The following is a 13,047-nucleotide window of genomic DNA, read 5'->3' on the forward strand; positions in this document are numbered from 1 at the left end:
CACCTCCTCTGCTGACCTCATCTCTTGGCTGACTGTGGGTTGACAGTAAGTGGGATCTCCGACCTCATCATCATCACCCTGTGCGTTATCACACCCGTCGTCCTCAGAGCCAACCTGTTCCTGCCCTGACAAAAAACTAAAGTTGTCGCTCCAATCAGGTATTTGAGTCTTATCATCGTCTTCCTCATTGTCTCCACCAACAGGAGTTACAGTTTGGGAATGAGGGTCTACATTATGGTCAGAACCTTCTGCGTCTGGTCCTGGATCCGACTCATAAAGATTCTGGGCATCAGTGCAGATCATTTCCTCGTCTGGATTCACAGAAGCGCTGGAGTCGACCTCTGATTCCCAGGCTATAGTATGAGTAAACAGCTCTGCAGACTCAACCATCTGTTCTACCTCATACTCAGACGGGCAGCTGGAGATTTGGGAGCTGTGAGGAAGCAAGTGCGATTTGGGTGACACCTTTGAGGACTGGAGTATTTGTGATGTTGAAGTTGATGTGGAGGAGAGCCCACTTAAAGGAGCACTTGATATCCGTTGAAGCACCTGCTGTTTTTGTGCCTCATCTGGAATTTGTAGCGATTGGCGTGGCCGTAAGAAAGGGATCTTATCACATTGTCCGCTAAAAGAAGTAGACATTTTAGTTTGGCTGGAAGATGGTCTTTCTTCTGCACCTACCCCACGGACACAACCTTTTTTCCCCTTCCCAACACGCCTATTCCCCTTTCCACCAGCAGCAGGCCTTTTTCCACTCATTTTGGTGGTTAACTAATTCACAACTCTGGAGTTGTTTGCACAAAAAAACAATGGATGGTAACCGAGCAGAGCTGAGTGGCCAAACTGTGGTATTAGGCCAAAACTATTGGCTGGGTTAGATGCAGAAAAAAATTATTTTTAATTTGCAACCTGATGGAGGTCAGTATAGATGGACTAATAGACCAAGTCCCACACACCGCTAGAAGCCCAAATATTTTTTCAGAGCTAGATGCAGAAAAAAATTATATTCAATTTGCAACCTGCTGGACGTCAGTATAGAAGGACTAATAGAACAAGTCCCACACACTGCTAGAAGCCCAAATATTTTTTCAGAGCTAAATGAAGAAAAAAATTATTTTTAATTTGCAACCTGATGGAGGTCAGTATAGATGGACTAATAGACCAAGTCCCACACACTGCTAGAAGCCCAAATATTTTTTCAGAGCTAGATGCAGAAAAAAATTATTTTTAATTTGCAACCTGATGGAGGTCAGTATAGATGGACTAATAGAACAAGTCCCACACGCTGCTAGAAGCCCAAATATTTTTTCAGAGATAAATGAAGAAAAAAATTATTTTTAATTTGCAACCTGATGGAGGTCAGTATAGATGGACTAATAGACCAAGTCCCACACACTGCTAGAAGCCCAAATATTTTTTCAGAGCTAGATGCAGAAAAAAATTATTTTTAATTTGCAACCTGATGGAGGTCAGTATAGATGGACTAATAGACCAAGTCCCACACACTGCTAGAAGCCCAAATATTTTTTCAGAGCTAGATGCAGAAAAAAATTATATTCAGTTTGCAACCTGATGGAGGTCAGTATAGATGGACTAATAGAATGATGCTATGCCCAAAAGATTTTACTTCACTAGGTGCAGTAAAAAAATTGGTATTCTATACACAGGTGGTATATCTTGCAACACAGATAGGCTACTCCACTGACTAACACACTCTGCAATAGGCCAAAAAGGATTAGCTTTGCTAGATTCAGCCAAATGCTGTGAAAAAAACTTGCACACCACTGGCACAGACCTGCCTGGCAAAAACTGATAGGAACTGATGTAACCTAGTCCTGAAAAGGACTCCAATTACAATTAGTCTTTACTCCCACAATCTATCTATTTAAGAGCACAGACCTGCCTGATAAAAGTCGTAGGAAATGCTGTAACCTAGTCCTTAAAAGGACTGCAATCACAACTATTCCCTACTCCCAAGCTATCTGTATATTTGTGCGAAAATTGGCTTGAAATTAACAAGGTATAGCGCACACAGGAACAGCGGTGCCGTCTAACACGCAGCTGCAGCAGTGAGAAAATGGTGGCGACGGGGAAAATGGCTTGGTCTTATAGGGCAAGGACATGTGACATACACTGCCAATCACACATGCCCTTGCTTGTGTGAAAAAAAGCACTTCGCTCCGTGTGTGCGCTGCTGATAGGCTGACAGATTGCACCTCCCCACTGCAAATGCGGGAAAGAGAAAAAAAAATGGAGATCTTCATTGTTCCTGCAGAGATCCATCCCCTGCCCCTCCCCCCGCCCCGCTGTACACTCAAACTGCGTATTAACATTAATTTTCATCATTACTGAGAAAAAATCCAGTTATGATTTTGGTGCACGAACAGTTATCGAACATAACCTCGAACAGCCGAATTTTTCTCAAATTGTTCGTGTTCGCCGACCGGCTCGAACACCGCCCAAAACAGCTCGAATTTGAGATTGGCGAACAGTTCGAGTAGAACAACGCTCATCTCTAGTCTCTTGTCGCTGCAGGCCAGGGGCGGAGGCTCGGTTCTGGCTTCCGTCCATGCTGGCTGCCGGGTGCGGTCTGTCTAGACTGGTTAAGACCACACCCTGTCTTCACTGCTTCTCTCCTCCTCCTCTCCCCTTTCGGGGGTGGTTCCATGGCAGCCTGTTGTCGGTCACTCCTAGGGGCGGCCCCCCCACTTTGATAGACACATCTACATACATAGTCATTGTTGCTTGGGGTGGACCTCGCTTTTGGCGCCATTCTAGGACCCGGCCCACGATGGGACGTGATTCCTTGTTGTCTTTGATCACGCACATAATGGCGCCCGTTCTTCTGGGGCTGGCGCCACATTCAGTAAAGAAAAACAGTCTCTAGGCGCACAATACCCGGTGATAACGGGTTTGTTTGAATCCTGTTCGTGACGCCAGGAAGAGTATGACTCGCCCAGGGGGATATGGGGGAAACTCGGTACCCAGGCTTTGACCTTCTGTGGGATGTCATGGCGGTCGGCTCCCGGGCCCGTACCCTGGGGTCACTCTTTAAAAGGGGTTTGTTACTTGAAGGGATGAATAACGGTTTTGTCTCGTGACGCCACCTGTGGCTCCTGGTAATGGGTACCAGCGCTGCTGCAGACCTCTGGAGCAGATGTTAGGGCAGCTGGGTTGGTGCGGCTCTCCACAGGCAGAGCATAGCTCCAGGGCAGTGTAGTTGCAGATGGTAATGCTGGGCGTTGTAGTGCAGGAACGATAACGTGGTAGGAATAACTGACAGAGACAGTGGGGTGCAGTCATCCGAGTTTACTCACAATTATTACTGTAGGTTCCTCAGGTGGCACTATACAGGTGACCGTCTCCCACGTCGTGCTGCGTTTACCAGGCAGGGGTTCAGCACTTCCTCACGTATCTCCAGAGCACTTAACGGGACCCCTCTCTGTATGTTCCTTTCTTGGCCGACTTCCCGCGCTGGGTCTTTCCCTCCTGCCCTGCGCCCCGCCACACAAAGTCCTGATCAGGTACCTTGAGATCCCTCTGGGCAACTTGGAGTTCCCGGACCTTACTTGGTGCCCTTTTTCGGCAGCTTAGGTGCAGATGTGGCAACTGCACCTTGAAAGTGCAGAAGCCTCCGGTTTTCTAGCTGAGACCAAAAGTAACTCGGCTTGTCCAGGGACCAGTTCCCTTCTTGCGGCCCGATCCCTCTACCGCCTGGCAGATTCGGGTGTACGGGTGCCAAACTGCACTCACCTTACCCCCTGGGATCCCTTCAGTTCCTGGAGCCTTCCTTCCTTGCTCCCACTCCTCTCTCCGCCTTGGGTATGACAGGCCGAGCCTGCCTCCCGAGCAGAGCTCCTGAAGAGCCTCCGCTCCCTTCGTCCTCACACTCTCTCTCCCTCCGTTCTACTCCCATGTTTCTAAGATGGTTCCCCCTTCTATATCTTCCTCTTCAAGTGCTCCCCTGTTCTACGTCCTCCATCCACACCCACTACATGTTTCCCCCTCACTTTGGTTCCCCCCACTCCAGCCAGGGACGGGGCAGCAGAAAGCAGTGCATATTGCCCTTCCAGCCGGTCTGAAGTAGTGTAGTGTTGAGTGCAGGTGTTAGGGTCCCGGGCAGTACTCCATCCTTACCTGAGAGAAGGAGATGCCACACCTCTGGGTGAGGTGCAGTACCTCTGTGGCGACTGAACCCTCAGGGGCGCCACACATGTGTCTGCTTGCAGTATTTGTGCGTGTTCTAAAGTATCACATACCCGTCCATCTGGTGCTCTTTTGCCGCTGCCTATTCCTAGCAGGCCGTGGACACACTTGTCCATGGATTTTATTACTAACCTACTGGTAATTGCAGGCAAGATTGTGGTCCTGGTGGTTGTAGATAGGTTTAGTAAGATGGTTCATTTTATCGCATTACCGGCACTTCTGAATGCCAAAACTCTTGCTCAGGTACTCATTAGTGATGAGCGAGCATGCTCGCAACTGCTCAGTGCTCGCCTGAGCATCTCACTGCTCGAGATGCTCGGCGCTCGCTGAGTATTTCCAGGATTGCTCTACGGGAGCTCGGGTCCACTCCCTGCATGTTTGGCGCTCTTTAGTGCACCAATCAACATGCTGGGATTGTCTGCCACACACTGTAATGCCACAGCCATGTTGGGTGTGGCATTACAGTGAATGGCTGGCCGCACAGTGTCATCAGGTCTATATCACACCTGGCGCCGCCATGCTCGTCACAGTCACTCCAGAATCAGACAGTGTAGGGAGAGCTGTTGCTGAGCTAGGGAGAGATTTGCTTGTTTCTAGTTAGTGTAGGTATACCAAAGTATATTAGAGACACATATCCATCTCAACAAGCAGTCCTTCTGAGGACTAATCCAGCTGCAGAGATATCAGTGCTAGCCAGGCAGGCAGGGTATATAGCAGACTGGAGTGCACATAGCAAGAGGGTCCATTCCAGTTCTGTTCGCTGGTGCTTTTACAGATATTTGCAGAAATAGGCCCAGGTATCAGGGGCCAGGAATAATTTTTTTTTATCTTAATCCTGATTATTTGCTTAAAAAGCAATCCAGAGAAGACCATTTATCTGTGTCATTTGCTTGTTGGCACTGCAGAATTCAGGCAGGTACTTTCCATATTACAGCGCTAATAATCCAGCTATTTAAAACTGTGGTTTGTCCATCACACGGATCATATATAATTGTGCTGAAAATATTGCCATTTCTGGCATCCATTGAAATTTTGTTTCGGTGTGTCAATGAAGCTATTGACACCAGTTTGCTGTTAAAAATAGTTACCAACAGGCCAGCTATTAAAACGGTGGTTTGTCCGTCACATGGATCATATGTAATTGCGCTGAAAATATTGCCATTTCTGGCTTCCATTTAAATTTTGTTGCAGTGTGTCAGTGAACTGATTGACATGAGGTCGGCGCTGTTAAAAATAGTTACCTACAGGCCAGCTATTTAAAACTGTGGTTTGTCCGTCACACGGATCATATATAATTGCGCTGAAAATTCTGCCATTTCTGGCCTCCATTTAAATTTTGTTGCAGTGTGTCAGTGAACTGATTGACACGAGGTCGGCACTGTTAAAATAGTTACCTACAAGCCAGCTATTTAAAACTGTGGATTGTCCGTCACACGGATTATATATAATTGCCCGGAAATGCTTGCCATTTCTGGCTTCCATTTAAATTTTGTTGCAGTGTGTCAGTGAAATGATTGACACGAGGTCGGCGCTGTTAAAAATAGTTACCTACAGGCCAGCTATTTAAAACTGTGCTTTGTCCGTCACACAGATCACATATAATTGCGCTGAAAATTCTGCCATTTCTGGCCTCCATTAAAATTTTGTTTCAGTGTGTCAGTGAAGCTATTGACACCAGTTTGCTGTTAAAAATAGTTACCTACAGGCCAGCTATTAAAAACTGTGGTTTGTCCGTCACACGATCACATATAATTGCGCTCCAAATTCAGCCATTTGTAGTGAGCGTGGAACATATTGTCCTCCATTTAAAATGGGCAAGGCACATGGCAAGGGACGGGGAATTGGACGTGATGGTGATGGTGCATGCAGAGTCCGAGGCAGTGGTCAAGCTGAAATTGTGCCACAACAAACACCCACATCTTCTTGCTCGACCTTCCTGTCGCAATTAATAGGGGACCGCAGAACACCACTATTGAACACAGAGCAGTGTGAAAAGGTTAGTAGTCGGATAGCAGATAATGCTTCCAATCACTTAGCCACCATCACCACCCCCCTGTCTTCCACATGGTCAAGTCTCAGTAGCCGTGAGTCTGGACTGCATATTCCTCACCCTGATCCTCCTTTCTCCCACCATGCCGAGTGCCCAGAGACAACTGATCCCACACTTGGACACTTCGAAGAGCTGTTCACTTTTCCATTTATAGGTTCGGGCCTCTAATCTGGTCCACTTGAAGCGGGGCAAGAGGAGATAGCATGAAGCGGTGCCCAAATATTTGAGCAGCCACGGTCATACGAAGGTGACGGTGGGAAAGTGTCACAAGAGGTGGATGATGATGTGACACAATTGCCAGAAAGTCAGGAGGAGGACCAGGGTGCGGAAGTGGAAGACGAGGTGGTGGATGATATAGTAACTGACCCAACCTGGCAGGAGGACATGCAGAGCGAGGACAGGAGCACACAGGGGGGGGGGGGGCAGAGCACCCCAACAGGCAGGAAGAAGCAGTGTGGTGGCCGCAGACAGAAGGCGGGCAACAGTTCCCTGTAACACCAACACGACGGAAGTTGCCAGTACAACTGTTAGGTCTTCCCGAGTCTGGTTGTTTTTTAAAGACTCTGCCGATAACTTCAAAAAGGCCATTTGCACCACCGGCCAGGCCAGCATAAGCAGGGGTAACAAAACTACCAGCCTAACCACCACTAGCATGATGAGGCACATAGCAGCAAAGCACCCGACTTTGTGGGCCGAACCCCAGGGTCCAGGAACAGTGTCTGCGGATAACACTACTGCTTCTTCCTCTGTTGTGCGTGCAAGCCAATCCACTGTCCATAGCGCATGCGAAGATGCCTCCAACCCTGCTCCTGCCGTTGCACACTCTCAACTAGCACCATCAGCAAGCACGTCCTTGTCCCAGCACAGCGTTCAGTTGTCCATTCCCCAGTCCTTGGAACGCAAGCGCAAATACGCAGCCAACGCTCCACAGGCCACACTATTAAATTCCCACATTTCGCGACTGCTTGCGCTCGAAATGTTGCCTTTTAGGCTTGTAGAGAAGGAGGCTTTCTGCAACCTGGTGGCGGCGTCCATCCCTCGGTACTCGGTCCCCAGCCGCCACTATTTCCCCCGGTGCGCCGTCCCCGCATTACACAAGCACGTGTCCCACAACATTAGCCATGCCCTCAACAATGCAGTTACAGGGAAAGTCCACCTAACCATGGACACGTGGACAAGTGCTTGTTGGCAGAGGCCGTACATCTCGCTGACGGCATACTGGATCAACATAGTGGAAGCCTGGACACAGTCAGACCTTGGGACGGAACACATCCTCCCAATGCCTAGGATTTCGGGTCCTAGGTCAATCAGGGTTGCCCCCACAGTCTACAGCTTCTGCACCTCATCCTCCTCAGCCTCCTCCTCCTCTTCAGCCTCCATCTCCGAAATAATCACATCAGTCACAAGCTGAAAGCAGGCAAGCGGCAACAGGCTGTACTGAAGCTCCTTGAGCTTAGGTGACAAAACGCACAATGCTGAAGAGTTGTGGACAGCTCTGAAAAAGCAGGCAGATCTGTGGCTGACACCACTGAACCTACAGCCAGGCATGGTCGTGTGTAACAATGGCCGGAACCTGGTGGCGGCTCTGAGGCGAGCTCACACATTTACCATGCCTGGCCCATGTGCTTAACCTCGTGGTTCAGCGGTTTCTCAAAAGCTACCCTGAGCTGCCGGATTTGCTTGTAAAAGTACGCCGCCTGTGTGCCCATTTTAGAAAGTCAGCTACAGCTTCTGCCGCCCTTCCCGTGCTTCAGCAGCATTTGCAGCTTCCGGCTCACCAACTGGTGTGTGATGTCCCCACGCATTGGAACTCTACACTGCAGATGTTGGGAAGGATTTGTGAGCAGAAGACGACAGTTGTTGAGTATCAGCATCAACAAGGCCGTCGGTATTCAGTTCAGACTCCACGCATAAGACCTCAGGAGAGGACATGGATGTCAGACATCTGTATCATCCTCCAAAACTTTGAGGACTCCACCAAGGTGGTGAGCGGCGATGACGCCATAATTAGCGTCACCATCCTGCTTCTCTGTCTCCTGAAACGATCTCTGCTCTTAATCAAAGAGGATGCATTGCAGGCTAAGCACGATGAGATGGAGCAAGGAACCATACAGGGTGATTACACACAACCCAGCCTCATCTCATCCCAACTTGGATTGGGTGACAATGAGGAAGAGGAGGAGGAGGAGGAAGAACAGGAGCTAGTTTCATGCGCTATAGATGGTACTACCTGCACAGCTGTCATACCGTCTGTTCGGCGTGGATAGCCTAAGGACAGGGAGGAGGAGGAGAGCATGGTCAGTCGTCCTCTTGCTGAGGACACAGAAGTCTTGCCTGTTAGCAGTCTGGCACGCATGGCTGAGTTTCCCGTGAACCTCGCGTTCTCAAAATTTTGGGTGACAGTCATTACTGGTTGGTGACACTTCAGACCCACGCTACAAGGAGACCTTTATAACTCTTATTCCTGAGGCGGACAGGTCTACAAAAATGGGGCAGTACTAGAAGGCTCTTGTGGAACTATTAAAAAAATTCCCATCTGAAAACACTGGTGGCAGAGGTCACAGTTCGTTAGACAACCAAAGAGTACAGCCGAGAGAGACACAACTCCAATCCAGCAGAGGCAGGGGAACACTGTCAAAGTTCTGGGAGAGTTTTCTCAGCTCCTCCCATCGCACAGGCCCTGAGGCGCGGAGTACTCTCACAAGGAGTGTAAAGTTTGGGAAGATGCTTGCAGACCGTACCAACGACCTCCGTGATTCCCCTGTGCCTTATAATTATTGGGTATCCAAGCTGGACATGTGGATTGAACTGGCTCTCTACTAGAGATGAGCGTTGTTCTACTCGAACTGTTCGCCAATCTCAAATTCGAGCTGTTTTGGGCGGTGTTCGAGCCGGTCGGCGAACACGAACAATTTGAGAAAAATTCGGCTGTTCGAGGTTATGTTCGATAACTGTTCGTGCACCAAAATCATAACTGGATTTTTTCTCAGTAATGATGAAAATTAATGTTAATACGCAGTTTGAGTGTACAGCGGGGCGGGGGGAGGGGCAGGGGATGGATCTCTGCAGGAACAATGAAGATCTCCATTTTTTTTTCTCTTTCCCGCATTTGCAGTGGGGAGGTGCAATCTGTCAGCCTATCAGCAGCGCACACACGGAGCGAAGTGCTTTTTTTCACACAAGCAAGGGCATGTGTGATTGGCAGTGTATGTCACATGTCCTTGCCCTATAAGACCAAGCCATTTTCCCCGTCGCCACCATTTTCTCACTGCTGCAGCTGCGTGTTAGACGGCACCGCTGTTGCTGTGTGCGCTATACCTTGTTAATTTCAAGCCAATTTTCGCACAAATATACAGATAGCTTGGGAGAAGGGAATAGTTGTGATTGCAGTCCTTTTAAGGACTAGGTTACAGCATTTCCTACGACTTTTATCAGGCAGGTCTGTGCTCTTAAATAGATAGATTGTGGGAGTAAAGACTAATTGTAATTGGAGTCCTTTTCAGGACTAGGTTACATCAGTTCCTATCAGTTTTTGCCAGGCAGGTCTGTGCCAGTGCTGTGCAAGTTTTTTTCACAGCATTTGGCTGAATCTAGCAAAGCTAATCCTTTTTGGCCTATTGCAGAGTGTGTTAGTCAGTGGAGTAGCCTATCTGTGTTGCAAGATATACCACCTGTGTATAGAATACCAATTTTTTTACTGCACCTAGTGAAGTAAAATCTTTTGGGCATAGCATCATTCTATTAGTCCATCTATACTGACCTCCATCAGGTTGCAAACTGAATATAATTTTTTTCTGCATCTAGCTCTGAAAAAATATTTGGGCTTCTAGCAGTGTGTGGGACTTGGCCTATTAGTCCATCTATACTGACCTCCATCAGGTTGCAAATTAAAAATAATTTTTTTCTGCATCTAGCTCTGAAAAAATATTTGGGCTTCTAGCAGTGTGTGGGACTTGGTCTATTAGTCTATCTATACTGACCTCCATCAGGTTGCAAATTAAAAATAATTTTTTTCTTCATTTAGCTCTGAAAAAATATTTGGGCTTCTAGCAGTGTGTGGGACTTGTTCTATTAGTCCTTCTATACTGACCTCCAGCAGGTTGCAAATTGAATATAATTTTTTTCTGCATCTAGCTCTGAAAAAATATTTGGGCTTCTAGCGGTGTGTGGGACTTGGTCTATTAGTCCATCTATACTGACCTCCATCAGGTTGCAAATTAAAAATAATTTTTTTCTGCATCTAGCTCTGAAAAAATATTTGGGCTTCTAGCGGTGTGTGGGACTTGGTCTATTAGTCCATCTATACTGACCTCCATCAGGTTGCAAATTAAAAATAATTTTTTTCTGCATCTAGCTCTGAAAAAATATTTGGGCTTCTAGCAGTGTGTGGGACTTGGTCTATTAGTCCATCTATACTGACCTCCATCAGGTTGCAAATTGAATAAAAAAATTTTCTGCATCTAGCTCTGAAAAAATATTTGGGCTTCTAGCGGTGTGTGGGACTTGGTCTATTAGTCCATCTATACTGACCTCCATCAGGTTGCAAATTAAAAATAATTTTTTTCTGCATCTAGCTCTGAAAAAATATTTGGGCTTCTAGCAGTGTGTGGGACTTGGTCTATTAGTCTATCTATACTGACCTCCATCAGGTTGCAAATTAAAAATAATTTTTTTCTTCATTTAGCTCTGAAAAAATATTTGGGCTTCTAGCAGTGTGTGGGACTTGTTCTATTAGTCCTTCTATACTGACCTCCAGCAGGTTGCAAATTGAATATAATTTTTTTCTGCATCTAGCTCTGAAAAAATATTTGGGCTTCTAGCGGTGTGTGGGACTTGGTCTATTAGTCCATCTATACTGACCTCCATCAGGTTGCAAATTAAAAATAATTTTTTTCTGCATCTAGCTCTGAAAAAATATTTGGGCTTCTAGCGGTGTGTGGGACTTGGTCTATTAGTCCATCTATACTGACCTCCATCAGGTTGCAAATTAAAAATAATTTTTTTCTGCATCTAGCTCTGAAAAAATATTTGGGCTTCTAGCAGTGTGTGGGACTTGGTCTATTAGTCCATCTATACTGACCTCCATCAGGTTGCAAATTGAATAAAAAAAATTTCTGCATCTAGCTCTGAAAAAATATTTGGGCTTCTAGCGGTTTGTGGGACTTGGTCTATTAGTCCATCTATACTGACCTCCATCAGGTTGCAAATTAAAAATAATTTTTTTCTGCATCTAGCTCTGAAAAAATATTTGGGCTTCTAGCGGTGTGTGGGACTTGGTCTATTAGTCCATCTATACTGACCTCCATCAGATTGCAAATTAAAAATAATTTTTTTCTGCATCTAGCTCTGAAAAAATATTTGGGCTTCTAGCAGTGTGTGGGACTTGGTCTATTAGTCCATCTATACTGACCTCCATCAGGTTGCAAATTGAATAAAAAAAATTTCTGCATCTAGCTCTGAAAAAATATTTGGGCTTCTAGCGGTGTGTGGGACTTGGTCTATTAGTCCATCTATACTGACCTCCATCAGGTTGCAAATTAAAAATAATTTTTTTCTGCATCTAACCCAGCCAATAGTTTTGGCCTAATACCACAGTTTGGCCACTCAGCTCTGCTCGGTTACCATCCATTGTTTTTTTGTGCAAACAACTCCAGAGTTGTGAATTAGTTAACCACCAAAATGAGTGGAAAAGGCCTGCTGCTGGTGGAAAGGGGAATAGGCGTGTTGGGAAGGGGAAAAAAGGTTGTGTCCGTGGGGTAGGTGCAGAAGAAAGACCATCTTCCAGCCAAACTAAAATGTCTACTTCTTTTAGCGGACAATGTGATAAGATCCCTTTCTTACGGCCACGCCAATCGCTACAAATTCCAGATGAGGCACAAAAACAGCAGGTGCTTCAACGGATATCAAGTGCTCCTTTAAGTGGGCTCTCCTCCACATCAACTTCAACATCACAAATACTCCAGTCCTCAAAGGTGTCACCCAAATCGCACTTGCTTCCTCACAGCTCCCAAATCTCCAGCTGCCCGTCTGAGTATGAGGTAGAACAGATGGTTGAGTCTGCAGAGCTGTTTACTCATACTATAGCCTGGGAATCAGAGGTCGACTCCAGCTCTTCTGTGAATCCAGACGAGGAAATGATCTGCACTGATGCCCAGAATCTTTATGAGTCGGATCCAGGACCAGACGCAGAAGGTTCTGACCATAATGTAGACCCTCATTCCCAAACTGTAACTCCTGTTGGTGGAGACAATGAGGAAGACGATGATAAGACTCAAATACCTGATTGGAGCGACAACTTTAGTTTTTTGTCAGGGCAGGAACAGGTTGGCTCTGAGGACGACGGGTGTGATAACGCACAGGGTGATGATGATGAGGTCGGAGATCCCACTTACTGTCAACCCACAGTCAGCCAAGAGATGAGGTCAGCAGAGGAGGTGGAGGAAGATGCTAGTGACGACGAGGTCAGGTTGCGCCTTCCTGGACAGAGACGTAGTACTGGAAGCACGTCAACAACTGCATCCTCAAACACAACTCTGCCTCTCACCACAAGTCGTGGTGGCTCTTCAGGTCGCATGGGTGCTAAGCCTTGCATAGCCTGGGCATTTTTTCAGATCGATAAAGATGACCCAACTCGTGTTATCTGTAACATTTGTCAGCAAAAGCTAAGTAGAGGCCAAAAAATACATAGTTTGAGTACTTCATGCATGAACCGGCACATGGACATGAAGCATAAGTTGCAGTGGGAAGCTCAGTGTGCTACAATGCGGTCTAGCCGGCCGGGCCAACCACCG

The sequence above is a fragment of the Phyllobates terribilis genome, unplaced genomic scaffold (genome assembly GCF_046119375.1).
Source record: "Phyllobates terribilis strain yellow unplaced genomic scaffold, ASM4611937v1 Scaffold_1__5_contigs__length_1240528914, whole genome shotgun sequence".
In the NCBI taxonomy this organism is placed as follows: Eukaryota; Metazoa; Chordata; class Amphibia; order Anura; family Dendrobatidae; genus Phyllobates; species Phyllobates terribilis.